The sequence below is a fragment of the Oncorhynchus kisutch genome, linkage group LG24 (genome assembly GCF_002021735.2).
Source record: "Oncorhynchus kisutch isolate 150728-3 linkage group LG24, Okis_V2, whole genome shotgun sequence".
NCBI classification, from domain to species: domain Eukaryota; kingdom Metazoa; phylum Chordata; class Actinopteri; order Salmoniformes; family Salmonidae; genus Oncorhynchus; species Oncorhynchus kisutch.
This window is the reverse complement of record NC_034197.2, coordinates 35,532,341-35,547,139: the sequence shown is the minus strand read 5'-3', so window position 1 is coordinate 35,547,139 and position 14,799 is coordinate 35,532,341. Positions and strand designations below refer to the sequence as shown.

Below are 14,799 nucleotides of genomic sequence, written 5' to 3'. Positions count from 1 at the left end.
CCCCGGGAAAACTGAGCAATCGGGAGAAGGGCCTTGGTAAGGAACCAAGAACCTGATGGTCAACCTGAGCTCCAGAGTTCCTGTGTGGAGATTGGTGACCCTTCCAGAAGGACAACCATCTCTGCAGCACTCCACCAATCAGGCCTTTATGATAGAGTGGCCAGACAGAAGCCACTCCTCAGTAAAAGGCACATGACAGCCCACTTGGAGTTTGAGAAAAGGCACCTATAGACTCTGAGACCATGAGAAACAAAATTCTCTGATCTGATGAAACCAAGATTGAACTCTTTGGCCTGAATGGCAAGTGTCACATCTGGAGGAAACCTGGCACCATCCCTATGGTGAAGCATGGTGGTGGCAGCATCATGCTGTTGGGATGTTTTTCAGTGGCAGGAAAACCTGCTCCAGAGCGCTCAGGACCTTAGACTAGGTTGAAGGTTCACCTTACAACAGGACAACGACCCTAAGTACACAGCCAAGATGATGCAGGAGTGGCTGCCGGGATAACTCTCTGAATGTCCTTGAGTGGCCAAGCCAGAGCCAGGACTTGAACCTGATCGAACATCTCTGGAGAGACCTGAAAATAGCCATGCAGCGACGCTCCCCATCCATCCCGACAGAGCTTGAGAGGATCTGCAGAGAAGAATGGGAGAAACTCCCCAAATACAGGTGTGCCAAGCTTGTAGCGTCAAACCCCAGAAAACGTGATGCAGTAATCACTGCCAAAGGTGCTTCAACAAAGAACTGAGTAAAGGGTCTGGATACTTATGTAAATGTGACATATCAGTTTTATATTTTTAATAAATTAGCAAAACATTCTAAAAACCTGTTATTTTATTTTATTTAATACATTTTGGAATAGGGCTGTAACTTAACAATACTTTCCGAAAGCACTGTATACTTTCCGAAAGCACTGTATACGGGTGACCACTTAGTTAACCTAAGCACTGAATACTGCACTGAATACTGCACTGAATACTTTCCGAAAGCACTGTATACGGGTGACCACTTAGTTAACCTAAGTGTGACCTCTGACCTTGTTCTCCTACAGCTATTTGTTCAGTGTTCTGGTTGAAGGAGATCTTGGTACCATAGCCTCAGGTTCCACTAGCCTACAATTATACTCTGCTACACAGAGCGAGAAGCAGAGAAAGGTGAGTTTGGTTAGCTTCTCGGGGTCAGTTAACTTTCTGACAAATTAATAACTTAAAGTCATGCTGTGCCGTGTTCCCTTCATTTTAATGATTGACAGACACTATGTGTTTAACTAAGGAGCTAGTTAGGCTACTGTATGTGGTGAAGTGTGTTTTTCATGTCCCTTTACTAACATTGTCCACTTGCTGCTCCAGTTTGACCTTGGCCTTCCTCAGCATATTGACCTTATCCTCCCCGACCAGCAGGTTAGTCAGGGCCTGCTGGTAGGCCTCCTGCAGGGCCGCCTTCTCCTTGGTAAGACACAAGATGGACTCGGGCTGCCGGTGGGCCTCCTGCAGGGCCGTCTTCTCCTTGGTCAGGCTCAGCATGGACTCGCCCAGAACACCTATCTCCTCCATCCGGTTCTTCACCTGAGGACAGAAAGGGGGAACAAACAATGTGGTATAAATATGAAAGTTCGCAGTCATTGGACTCTGGAGCAGCAGAAACGCTTTCTCTGGAGTGATGAATCACGTTCACCATCTGACAGTCTGATGGATGAATCTGGGTTTCACAGATGCCAGGAGAACACTACCTGCCCGACTGTATAGTGTCAACTGTAAAGTTGGGCGGAGGAGGAATAATGGTCTGGGGATGTTTTTCGTGGTTCGGGCTAGGCCATTTAGTTCCAGTGAAGAGAAATCGTAACGCTACAGCATACAATGACGTTGTAGACAATTCTGTGCTTCCAACTTTATGGCAACAGTTTGGGGAAGGCCCTTTCCTGTTTCAGCATGACAATGCACCTGTGCACAAAGCGAGATCCATACAGAAATTATTTGTTGAGATTGGTGTGGAAGAACTTGACTGGCCTGCACAGAGCCCTGACCTCAACCCCATCGAACACCTTTGGGATGAATTGGAACGCCGACTGTGAGCCAGACCTAATGGCCCAACATCAGGGCCCGTACTCACTAATTCTCTTGTGGCTGAATGAAGCAAGTCCCTGCAGCAATGTTCCAACACCCAGAAGAACGGAGGCTGTTATAGCAGCAAAGGGGGGGGGGCAACTCTATTAATGCCCATGATTTTGTAATGAGATGTTCAACGAGCACGTGTCCACATACCTTTGGCCATGTAGTGTATCTGATATATACAGCACAGTAAATTGACTGATCAGAGGTTTACATGACAGGAATGCTGAAAAGTATATCTGCGGGCATTGAGCCACCCCTTAGCTTGGGTACCAGTCTGTTTAGCTAACATTCCAGTGCTAACACTCCAGTGCTTAGCCCCCCTACACTGGCTTCCTGTTAAGGCAAGGGCTGATTTCAAGGTTTTACTGCTAACCGACAAAGCATTACATGGGCTTGCCCCTATCTATCTTTCCGTACTACACGTATGCTACGGTCACAAGAAGCAGGCCTCCTAATTGTCCCTAGAATTTCTAAGCAAACAGCTGGAGGCAGGGCTTTCTCCTATAGAGCTCAATTTTCATGGAATGGTCTGCCTACCCATGTGAGAGACGCAGACTCGGTCTCAACCTTTAAGTCTTACTGAAGACTCATCTCTTCAGCGGGTCATATGATTGAGTGTAGTCTGGCCCCGGAGTGTGAAGGTGAACGGAAAGGCTCTGGAGCAACGAACCACCCTTGCTGTCTCTGCCTGGCCGGTTCCCCTCTCTCCGCTGGGATTCGCTGCCTCTAACCCTATTACAGGGGCTGAGTCACTGGCTTACTGGTGCTCTTCCATGCCGTCCCTAGGAGTTGTGCATCACTTGAGTAGGTTGAGTCGCTGACGTGGTCTTCCTGTCTGGGTAGGCGCCCCCCTTGGGTTGTGCCATGGCGGAGATCTTTGTGGGCTATACTCGGCCCTGTCTCAGGATGGTAAGTTGGTGGTTGAAGATATCCCTCTAGTGGTGTGGGGCTGTGCTTTGGCAAAGTGGTTGGGGTTATATCCTGCCTGTTTGGCCCTGTCCTGGGGTGTCATCGGATGGGGCCACAGTGTCTCCTGACCCCTCCTGTCTCAGCCTCCAGTATTTATGCTGTAGTAGTTTTTGTCGGGGGGCTAGGGTCAGTCTGTTATATCTGGAGTATTTATAGAAAAGGCTGTTGCGCAGCAACTTACTGCCTTCCTGAAGACAAACAATGTATACGAAATGCTTCAGTCTGGTTTTAGACCCCATCATAGCACTGAGATGGCACTTGTGAAGGTGGTAAATTACATTTTAATGGCATCGGACCGAGGCTCTGCATCTGTCCTCGTGCTCCTAGACCTTAGTGCTGCTTTTGATACCATCGATCACCAACATTCTTTTGGAGAGATTGGAAACCCAAATTGGTCTACACGGACAAGTTCTGGCCTGGTTTAGATCTTATCTGTCGGAAAGATATTAGTTTGTTTCTGTGAATGGTTTGTCCTCTGACAAATCAACTGTAAATTTCGGTGTTCCTCGAGGTTCCGTTTTAGGACCACTATTGTTTTCACTATATATTTTACCTCTTGGGGATGTTATTCGAAAACATAATGTTAACTTTCACTGCTATGCGGATGACACACAGCTGTACATTTCAATGAAACATGGTGAAGCCCCAAAATTGCCCTTGCTAGAAGCATGTGTTTCAGACATAAGGAAGTGGATGGCTGCAAACTTTCTACTTTTAAACTCGGACAAAACAGAGATGCTTGTTCTAGGTCCCAAGAAACAAAGAGATCTTCTGTTGAATCTGACAATTCATCTTAATGGATGTACAGTCGTCTCAAATAAACCTGTGAAGGACCTCGGCATTACTCTGGACCCTGATCTCTCTTTTGAAGAACATATCAAGACCATTTCAAGGACAGCTTTTTTCCATCTACGCAACATTGCAAAAACCAGAAACTTTCTGTCCAAAAATGATGCAGAAAAATTTATCCATGCTTTTGTCACTTCTAGGTTAGACTACTGCAATGCTCTACTTTCCGGCTACCCGGATAAAGCACTAAATAAACTTCAGTTGGTGTTAAATATGGCTGCTAGAATCCTGACTAGAACCAAAAAATGTGATCATATTACTCCAGTGCTAGCCTCTCTACACTGGCTTCCTGTCAAACAAGGGCTGATTTCAAGGTTTTACTGCTAACCTACAAAGCATTACATGGGCTTGCTCCTACCTATCTCTCTGATTTGGTCCTGCCGTACATACCTACACGTACGCTACGGTCACAAGACGCAGGCCTCCTAATTGTCCCTAGAATTTCTAAGCAAACAGCTGGAGGCAGGGCTTTCTCGTATAGAGCTCCATTTTTATGGAACGGTCTGCCTACCCATGTCAGAGACGCAAACTCTGTCTCAACCTTTAAGTCTTTACTGAAGACTCATCTCTTCAGTGGGTCATATGATTGAGTGTAGTCTGGCCCAGGAGTGGGAAGGTGAAGGGAAAGGCTCTGGAGCAACGAACCGCCCTGGCTGTCTCTGCCTGGCCGGTTCCCCTCTTTCCACTGGGATTCTCTGCCTCTAACCCTATTACAGGCGCTGAGTCACTGGCTTACTGGGGCTCTCTCATGCCGTCCCTGGAAGGGGTGCGTCACCTGAGTGGGTTGATTCACTGATGTGGTCATCCTGTCTGGGTTGGCGCCCCCCCTTGGGTTGTGCCATGGCGGAGATCTTTGTGGGCTATACTCGGCCCTGTCTCAGGATGGTAAGTTGGTGTTTGAAGATATCCCTCTAGTGGTGTGGGGGCTGTGCTTTGGCAAAGTGGGTGGGGTTATATCCTTCCTGTTTGGCCCTGTCTGGGGGTGTCCTCGGATGGGTCCACAGTGTCTCCTGACCCCTCCTGTCTCAGCCTCCAATATTTATGCTGCAGTAGTTTATGTGTCGGGGGGCTAGGGTCAGTTTGTTATATCTGGAGTACTTCTCCTGTCCTAGTCGGTGTCCTGTGTGAATCTATGTGTGTTCTCTAATTCTCTCCTTCTCTCTTTCTTTCTCTCTCTCGGAGGACCTGAGCCCTAGGACCATGCCCCAGGATTACCTGACATGATGACTCCTTGCTGTCCCCAGTCCACCTGGCCGTGCTGCTGCTCCAGTTTCAACTGTTCTGCCTTATTATTATACGACCATGCTGGTCATTTATGAACATTTGAACATCTTGGCCATGTTCTGTTATAATCTCCACCCGGCACAGCCAGAAGATGACTTGCCACCCCTCATAGCCTGGTTCCTCTCTAGGTTTCTTCCTAGGTTTTGGCCTTTTTAGGGAGTTTTTCCTAGCCACCGTGCTTCTACACCTGCATTGCTTGCTGTTTGGGGTTTTAAGCAGGGTTTCTGTACAGAACTTTGATATATCAGCTGATGTAAGAAGGGCTATATAAATTTGAAAATTTTATTCCACTCCATGTGATTGGCCAAAAATGTTTAGCATTGCAAGGAGGGGCAAGGAGTAGAACAGTAGTTAAACAGACTGGTACCCAGACTAATCCCTCCCTGCTCACCTTGTTCTCTGTGGCATGTCTCTCCTTCTCCACCTTGGCCATGGTGATCTCCAGATCTGTCTTTCTTCAGCTCTGCACACACATCCTCCAGCTTGTGGTTCTTGGCGTTCAGGCTGGCGTTCAGGCTGGCGTTCATCTCCTCATCCTCAAGTCTTTCCTTCAGCTCTATGACCTTGGCCTTGATCAGCAGGTCACAACCTGCATCCATCAGGTTGTCCTGCTCCTGGGGGTCAGGGGTCACACAGAGAGAGACTTCCCGTTTAGTACATCTTCTTAGCATCTGTTATCTTGATGGCCTAATCGTTTCTGGTCTATTCTGATTAGGTCTACATTTATCTTGTCTGATCATATTGCTACATCTTCACTTTATCTTACCTCATTGATCCTTATCTTGCCGGTATCCTGTTGTACAGTGTAATATCTTGATGTTATCTGTAAACACTCACTGCCTGCAGCTGTAGGGCCAGGTCATTCTTCTCCTGGATCAGGGCCACCTTTCTCTCATGCAGCCCCTTGTGCTTTGCCTCAGACTTGTCAAACACGTCCTTCAACTTGGCAAACTCCTCCTTGAGTGTGGCCAGCTCCTTCTCTGCCGTGGTGCTCCTCAGGAGAGGCCTGAGCTTGAAGAAAAGCAGGGCCAGCTTCTCTGCCGTGGTACTCCTCAGGAGAGGCCTAAGCTTGAAGAAAAGCAGGGCCAGCTCCTCTGCCGTGGTGCTCCTCAGGAGAGGCCTAAGCTTGAAGAAAAGCAGGGCCAGCTCCTCTGCCGTGGTGCTCCTCAGGAGAGGCCTAAGCTTGAAGAAAAGCAGGGCCAGCTCCTCTGCCGTGGTGCTCCTCAGGAGAGGCCTGATCTTGAAGAAAAGCAGGGCCAGTTCTTCACCACTGTAAACGCCAAGATGTTTTACTGGATTTGTCTCTTCATGGGTGAGAAGATTTGGGACTGATGTTCATGTTTTTGCCTTAATTAACCATTTATTTTATGTAACCACACCGAACATAATATATATTAAATGGAGTGACTTGGATTTCCATACAGAATAATACTAAATGCTCTGAAATCAGGTTGGGTGTCCTCCTGGGCAGAGCTATTGGGGGACATTTTTTTGTATTTAACTAGGCAAGGTAGTTAAGAACAAATTTGTATTTACAATGATGGCCTACTGGGGAACAGTAGGTTATCTGCCTTGTTCAGGGGTAGAACGACATATTTTTACCTTGTCAGCTCTGGGATTCGATCCAGCAACCTTTCCGTTACTGCCCCAACGCTCTAACCACTAGGCTACCTGCCGCTCCATGAGAGGCTGTCTGAGCTCCTCGCCATGCGGCAGGGCCAACGCTGGAGAGACGCAAGATGTTGGAGGAGAAATAAAGATCACACGTGAAGCGGTTTGACTGGGACGGCTCTGTTTGAGTTTTCAGGCCCAACCCAAAACGTTTTTAGTAGTGTTTTCTATGCAAAATGTGTGTGAGTGTTTTGTTAGTGTGTGTATTTGCCCCCAAGTTTGTCGGTATGTACATGGCATGCGTGAAGTATGAGTGTGTCAGCACTTGCTTGCTTTACATTGTGTGTGTGTGGTCCTGGTTGAAATAGCCTGTTATAACCTCCGGGCGCTAACTGGCGCTTAGAAAAACAGGAGGGGTTGACACATGGCCCTTAAAGAGCAGCACCTGTCATGTCCTCCAGCCCCATATTAATAACAACCCATTCTCCCTGGCCCCCTTTGTCCATGGAGCCTGGAGTTCAGAGCCTCCACATAGCTGGAATAACTGGCCAGGTAATAAGGGATTAAGTCCTCTGGTTTCACAGAGGGCTGGAGTTTCACGTAATAAAATACCCTCTACCTGACCCACAGTGTGTCTCCTGCCTTGCCTTGCCAGTGATTCACTATTGATTTACTTCCCCCGGCCAGCATGCTTGCCGTCTCCCAGCACCCACTATTGTAAAGCAAATGAGACAATGGCCTGCGCCCGCCAGGCCATATTTGGTAAGCAGGGCACACACACAGATCTAATTTAGAACAAAGAGGGGTGGGAGGGATCTAGACCACGCCCACCCGTTGACTGACCAGTTCATTGGACATATGACAGGGACATGTAAGGGTGGAAAGCCATAGGACAAAGCATTCTAGCTACCTTTTATAGTCTACTGCTTTACAGCACATTTCCAAAAAAGCTCTACTAATACACACATTATCCCCAATCAATCAGGCATATATGTTTCATTATTTCATTATTTCCCCACCTAGATAGAATTTGTAACATATCGTACATTTACAATAGTCGAATTCATTACACATAATATGAATTGTAATTCGTAACATATCATACGAAATGGGTGATGGACACAAATGAATACATACCATACGAAATGTAACATATCATACTAAATGGATTGTCCTGGATCTACGTACAGAATAATACGAAATGCTCTGAGACACATACTGACAAGTCTGTCCCAAACATAACGTCAACCGATGAGGAGTGGCCATATGCTTTAAGCTTCAGCCCCAACACCAGACACAACTGGAGATGAGATCTCAAAACACAAGAATCCAGCTTCAAACTCACTCAGGTGCATCAGTACCAGTCATACAGTACCCACCTTGGTGATTCAATTCCAAACTTGTACTGGGTGTGGTCAATGTGTCCAGTGATCTCAGCAGCTTCTCCACAGCCTTCCTGCTGTCCACAAAGGATTCCTCAGGGATAGCCATGGGGTTCGGGATACGGTACCTGCACAGGATAGCACACACACCAGGATAGCACACACACCAGGATAGCACACACACCAGGGAACACATAAGTACGTCCTTGACTCTTCACATTATTGCCATTTTGCTATTTTGATAATAAGATGGTAAACGCGTTTGTGTCTCTGTGATTTTTAAAGTTTTACATGTATACTGTATGTGTTACAGAGGTACTATGCCCGTCGTAGTTTGAACTCTGCATAGAGGATCCGGTTGGGGAAGCCCTTCCTGCAGATACGGAATTCCCTCCGGTACTCCGTTACACCGCAACTGCTGAAGGACCTGGAATGGATCCATGCCTCCTCATCCTTGTCCTCAGTCAGAGGCATGAAAGAGTGGAGGTAGCACAGACTTAAAGTGATGTTCATGAGCTGAGTTACCGAAACATCACTGCAAGTCTTAACTACGTCCCTCTCAACTCAAGGCAGGTCATCAGAGCACCTCTAAATACTCCCCTTCTGATCCCTACGAAACCACACAACTCCGACACCTAGAGACACTCTGGTAATGCCAGCCTGTCTCTACCTCACTCTTACACACCTTGTGAAGCTGTGACACAGTCTGGAAGGAGGCCCCTTTCTTCCTCTTCTCTTGTGAAGCTGTGACACGGTCTGGAAGGAAGCCCCTTTCTTCCTCTTCTCTTGTGAAGCTGTGACACGGTCTGGAAGGAGGCCCCTTTCTTCCTCTTCTCTTTGGCCCCTGTCTTTTGAATCAGCAGTTGAACAGTCAAGCTGTAGATCACGATGACTTCATTTCCCTATTTAGTGTAGTTTCACTTTCAAATATGTGAAAATGTAAAGTTGTGTCACCGTCAATAGCTGCATCGCTACTGATAAAGTTCTCTAAAAAGGCATGCTAACCGTTTATTAACTGATCCCTGTAAGCAGGTGACTATTGTCTCATCTAAGGGGTCTCTGGTTTTTGTCCAGCCACCCTCTGATGTTGTACGGGACCTGGAGATGGGTGACGGGAGAGGATGGGTCAATGGTGAGAAATAATACCTTTAACATGGATTAATATCAGGTGTCATGAAGACGACATGTTTTAGCTGTTAAAAAAGGATCAAAATGTTTCAAATAAACAGACTGGAGCACTTTACCACTCCAGCGTAGTGCACCAGCTCGGAGTGGCTCTCGTATTTACGTTTCTTGTCAGAGCCGTGGCTTGATGAAGTTGGGAGACTTGCCCACGTGGTTGTCATACTGCTTGGTGTTAAAGCTGACATCAGTGGCCTTTGGAAACATGCATTCTTCCTCCAGGATGGACTGCAGGAAACAAAGCGAGAGTAAATCACACAGAAATCAAACCACTCTTCACAGGCAAAATGTACCGGTCCCTCTGCTCTAGCTGAAACAATGGCTGAATGGCTGAAACAACAGACACATACCTTCTCTATAAGGTTGATACAGGTTTGTAGATCCAAGCAAAAATCGATGAAGGTCAATACCCTCCCTCTTATACTCCTCCTGCTCCAGGATGAACATGTGGTGGTTCAAATACTGTTGTCGTTTCTCATTGGGGAAGTTGATGCACAGCTGCTCAAAGTTGTTGAACCTGAGTGGAGCATGGAGAGATAGAGAAGGAGGGTTGAAAAGAAGGAGAGGTTTATGAGCTGAAACAGTGAGGAAAAAGACAATATAAAATGCAGAATTTGGTCAGAGGCTATGTGTAGGCCTACCTCGAAGATCAGGAACCCTTCAATGTTCAATAGACAGACGAAAAACTGTCTTAGTAAAGGCTCTTGTTGATCTGGCTGTCTTGGCAGGGCCGTGTGGAGGCTCTTGTTGATCCGGCTGTCTTGGCAGGGCCGTGTAGAGGCTCTTGTTGATCCGGCTCATCATCCAGTTGAACATGCGGTCGTAGGTGGATTTGGCTAGAGCTCCAACTTAGTAGTTCACCTACACAAAGGGAACATATAGCTGTTACAGTATATCACTGACTTTACTCAGAAACAATATTGGTAATGTGGATAATATTAGCTTGAAGTCTACTTATTAAAAAAAATAAAAATAAATGTAACCTTTATTTAACTAGGAAAGTCAGTTAATTAAGAACAAATTCTTATTTACAATGACGGCCTACTGGGGAACAGTGGGTTAACTACCTTGTTCAGGGGCAGAACGACAGATTTTTACCTTGTCAGCTCAGGGATTTGATCCAGCACATTTCGGTTACTGGCCCAACGCTCTAACCACTAGGCTACCTGCCGCCCCGATTCTATAGTTACTCTACAGTTGTTCTACAGCGAGAGAAGAAGAGAGATCACCTGCTCAACAGTCTGGCCCTTGACGACATACTTGTTACACACTTTGACCCGAGGGTGCAGCAGACCTTTGGTGAGGGCACCTGAATTGATCCAAATCAGGTAGGAGTCCGCACCTGAAGACCAAAGCACATGCATACACTATATGTATAGGGTGCAGAGGAGGCTGGTGGGCAGATCTATAGGAGGACGGGCTCATTGTAATGGAATAAATGGAATGGTATCAAATGCATCAACTTGGAAACCACGTTTGACCCCTTTCCATTTATTCCATTCCCAGCCATTACAATCAGCACGTCCTCCTGTAGCTCCTCCCACCAGCCACTGATTGGGTGGAGTTTCATATTGACATTGTGTTTGCAAAATAGTTTTACAAAAACACTATCATAACGGTATGGTATTCCAGTTTAAAGAATAGGAATGCTCAGGTTGACAATCATACTCAGGATGTTAACATTATAGAGTAAAAGATGCACTATAGTCTGTTTAATCAGACATGACGTCTGACTGACTGCTTGCTCCTCTCTCCGAACCTTCTTGAACTTCGTGTTGCCAAAGTGCATGATGGACCCCACTATCTTATAGCAACTGTACTTCTCCCAGACTGTCCATTGCATACGGAGGAGGGGTCAGGCAGAGAGCGAGAGAGGTCAGAGGTCAGAGAGTAAGGAGAGTAAACAGAGTGGAGGAAAGATCATTAGCAGTCATCTGTGGCCAACAGTTCCTCCTCGTCATTCACGTTCTCCACTGTTGTCACACCCTGGGAGCAAAAGTGGTAGTGGAAGGGATTGGTGGACATCAATAACATGTATGGAAGATCAACAAGAAGACCGACACCCTGTCAAAAGCTTAGAAACTTGGGAGAACTCTGAACAGATGAAACTCTAACCCAAAAGCATGGATTGATTCTCATGATGTATTGAGAAAACATTTGGCCCAGAGTTACACAAATGTATTTATATTTTTAGGCATTTACTTACTAATTACATATGTACTATTGTTAAACGTTGTGTAAGCACTGTGAACATATTTAATCTAAATGAGGATTAAATCATTCCAACATGACATTGTTGTAGACTTACTGCACATCATGTCAATGTAGGCGTTGTCAACGATTGTGCGCCTCTTGCCTTTGTTGAGAGAGAGAGAAAGAGCGCTTGGTTGTGAAACAAAATGTCGCCCACATAGAGGGAGAGTCTCTCTGGTTCAGAACAACCTGTTTATCCTCCTTAGAGCTCCTCTATGGCATTATGTACAGAACTGTGACTCACATAGATCATCCACATACTGTAGCGCCTGGTGAGGTTGAAGAGCACAGAGGCTTCATTGAGGGTGGTCAGTGTGACCAGGTCCTAAATCATGTCTATACTTCAGAGGGTTCATCTGCTGTTTGTCATCCTCCTTCACAACCAAAGTGTTAGGGAGAGTTGGGTAAGTCTGTAGTCAATTCATACAGTTAGCAGATAATCTATCACTTCATTCTAGGGACTCCTGCGCCACAGCATTTTCAACTTTTGCTAATAATATTTCACATAGATTCTATTAGATCTGCAAATATTTTTAATTTAATTTTTTTTTAAATATTGCACTTCAGAACAAAGTAAAGTTATTTTGATTTAGATATGGACTGAATTACCTACACCTACTCATTCATTCAAGGGTTTTTCTTTATGTTTTACTATTTTCTACATTGTAGAATAATAGTAAAGACATCAAAACTATGAAATAACACATATGGAATCATGTAGTAACCAAAAAAGTGTTAAACAAATCTAAATATATTTGAGATTCTTCAAAGCAGCCAGCTTTTGCATTGATGGCAGCTTTGCACACTCTTGGCATTATCTCAACCAGCTTCACCTGGAATTTCCAAAAGTCTTGAAGGAGGTCCCACATATGCTGAGCACTTGTTGGCTGCTTTTCCTTCACTCTGTGGTCCAACTCAACCCAAACTATCTACATTGGGTTGAGGTCGGGTGATTGTGGAGGCCTGGTCATCTGATGCAGCCCTCCACAGCCTGGAGGTGTGTTGGATCATTGTCCTGTTGAAAAACAAATGATAATCACACTAAGCACATACCAGATGGGATGGCATATTGCTGTAGCATGCTGTGGTAGCCATGCTGGTTAAGTGTGCCTTGAATTTGAAATATATCACCGACAGTGTCACCAGCAAAGCATCATCACACCTCCACCTCCATGCTTCATGGTGGGAACTACACATCTGTTCACCTACTCTGCATCTCACAAAGACATGGCGGTTGGAACCAAACATCTCAAATTTGGAGTCATCAGACCAAAGGCCAGATTTCCACCAGTCTATTGTCCATTGCTTGTGTTTCTTGGCCCAAGCAAGTCTCTTCTTCTTATTGCAGCAATTCGCCCATGAAAGCCTGATTCACGCAGTCTCCTCTGAACAGTTGATGTTGAGATGTGTCTGTTACTTGAACTCTGTGAAGCATTTATTTGGGCTGCATTCTGAGGCTGGTAACTCTAATGAACTTATCCTCTGCAGCAGAGGTAACTCTGGGTCTTTCTTTCCTGTGGCGGTCCTCATGAGAGCCAGTTTCATCATAGCGCTTGATGGTTTTTACTCCAAAAATTCTTGATATGTTCCAGATTGACTGACCTTCATGTCTCAAAGTAATGATGGACTGACGTTTCTCTTTGCTTATTTGAGCTGTTCTTGCCATAATATGGACTTGGTCTTTTACCAAATAGGGTTATCTTCTGTATACCACCCCTACCTTGTCACAACATAACAGATTGGCTCAAACACAGGGAAGACATTCCACAAATTAACTTTTAACAAGGCCCACCTGTTAATTGAAATGCATTCCAGGTGACTGCCTCCTGAAGCTGGTTGAGAGAATGCGAAGAGTGTGCAAAACTGTCATCAAAAAAAAAGGGTGGCTACTTTGAGGAATCTCAAATATAAAATATATTTGGATTTATTTAACACTTTTTTGGTTACTACATGATTCCATATGTGTTATTTCATAGTGTTGTCTTCACTATTATTCTGCAATGTAGAAAATAGTAAAAAAATAAAGAAATGAACATCATTATGTTGTATTCAACTGCAACGAATAGCCTACCAACACTTACATCTTTGGTCTCCACAGTGGCTTTGTCACCATCCAGTTGTTTAACCTTCACCTCAATGTAAGCCTCTTTCTCACCCGGGATCAGCACTTGTATTGTACCTGAGTGAATGGGCATTTAGAAGACAACAACTGAGTGGCAAAAAAATATTGCAAAATTGTCAATATTCTCATTGTCAGGTTCCATACACTCCATAGAAAGTGATATATGGAATTTAAAAAATGTAATTGTTGCATTTCTGGTCTTGAATCTGACAGTGCCATCAAATGCATAATTGTCCTTGGTGAGGCTGGTGAGACAGAACGAAGTTGCTTCCCGAACTCTTTAATTTAATTCAAGTTGAACACGCTGATAACTCCGGATGAAGAACAAGCAACAGCGCACCTACAATGGATAAGCGCAGTAACGGAAACATATTGCTGAAGACATGCTCAAAACTACCGGAGGTCCATTTGAACTGTAAAATGTGACTACGCCTATTCTTATATAATTATGGTTAGCTGATGTCATAAATTCATGTTCGATTATTTACATTATTAGTCACTCACTAATATTTGTAAACATGGTACATGTGGTGTGCTGATTCAACAAGTTACTCCAACGCATGCAATGTGTAAAGAGTTGCGTTAATTTGTTATAATGGCGTATTTACGCATCAATTGTAGAGTAAATGGAACGCGCATGCATCCGGTGTACTAACCTTTGAGCGCACTGTAAAAGTTTGACCGGTGTGCGACAGTGTCCCTTTTATTGTCCTCCTCAAGGTCAGGGTTATGGGAGCTACGTCAGACATCCCCATGTGTTCCCTTCCTCAACAGCCTATTGGCTCGGACCTTGTGCATGGAGCGTCACAAAAGGCAATCTGAATATTTTTCTTTCCCCAAACATATATATATATATGTATATATATATATATTTTTTTAACAGTATTGTTTTACAGAATATTACATCAATGTCTGACTTTTTTTTTGTGTCATTAATAAACTGTACATAGTCATTTAAAAGGATGTGCCTAATGAAACTGTAAATACATTAGTTGTTACTCAATTCAAATGGAACAGCAGTGTTCTTTTCTGCCCA

The 14,799-nt window shown here is 44.9% G+C and overlaps 1 pseudogene; it reads right to left on the bottom strand.

Moving 5' to 3' along the window:
- Positions 1–851: 851 nt before the first annotated feature.
- On the bottom strand, positions 852–11,177 carry LOC109869083 (myosin-7B-like; annotated as a pseudogene).
- Positions 11,178–14,799: the final 3,622 nt, after the last annotated feature.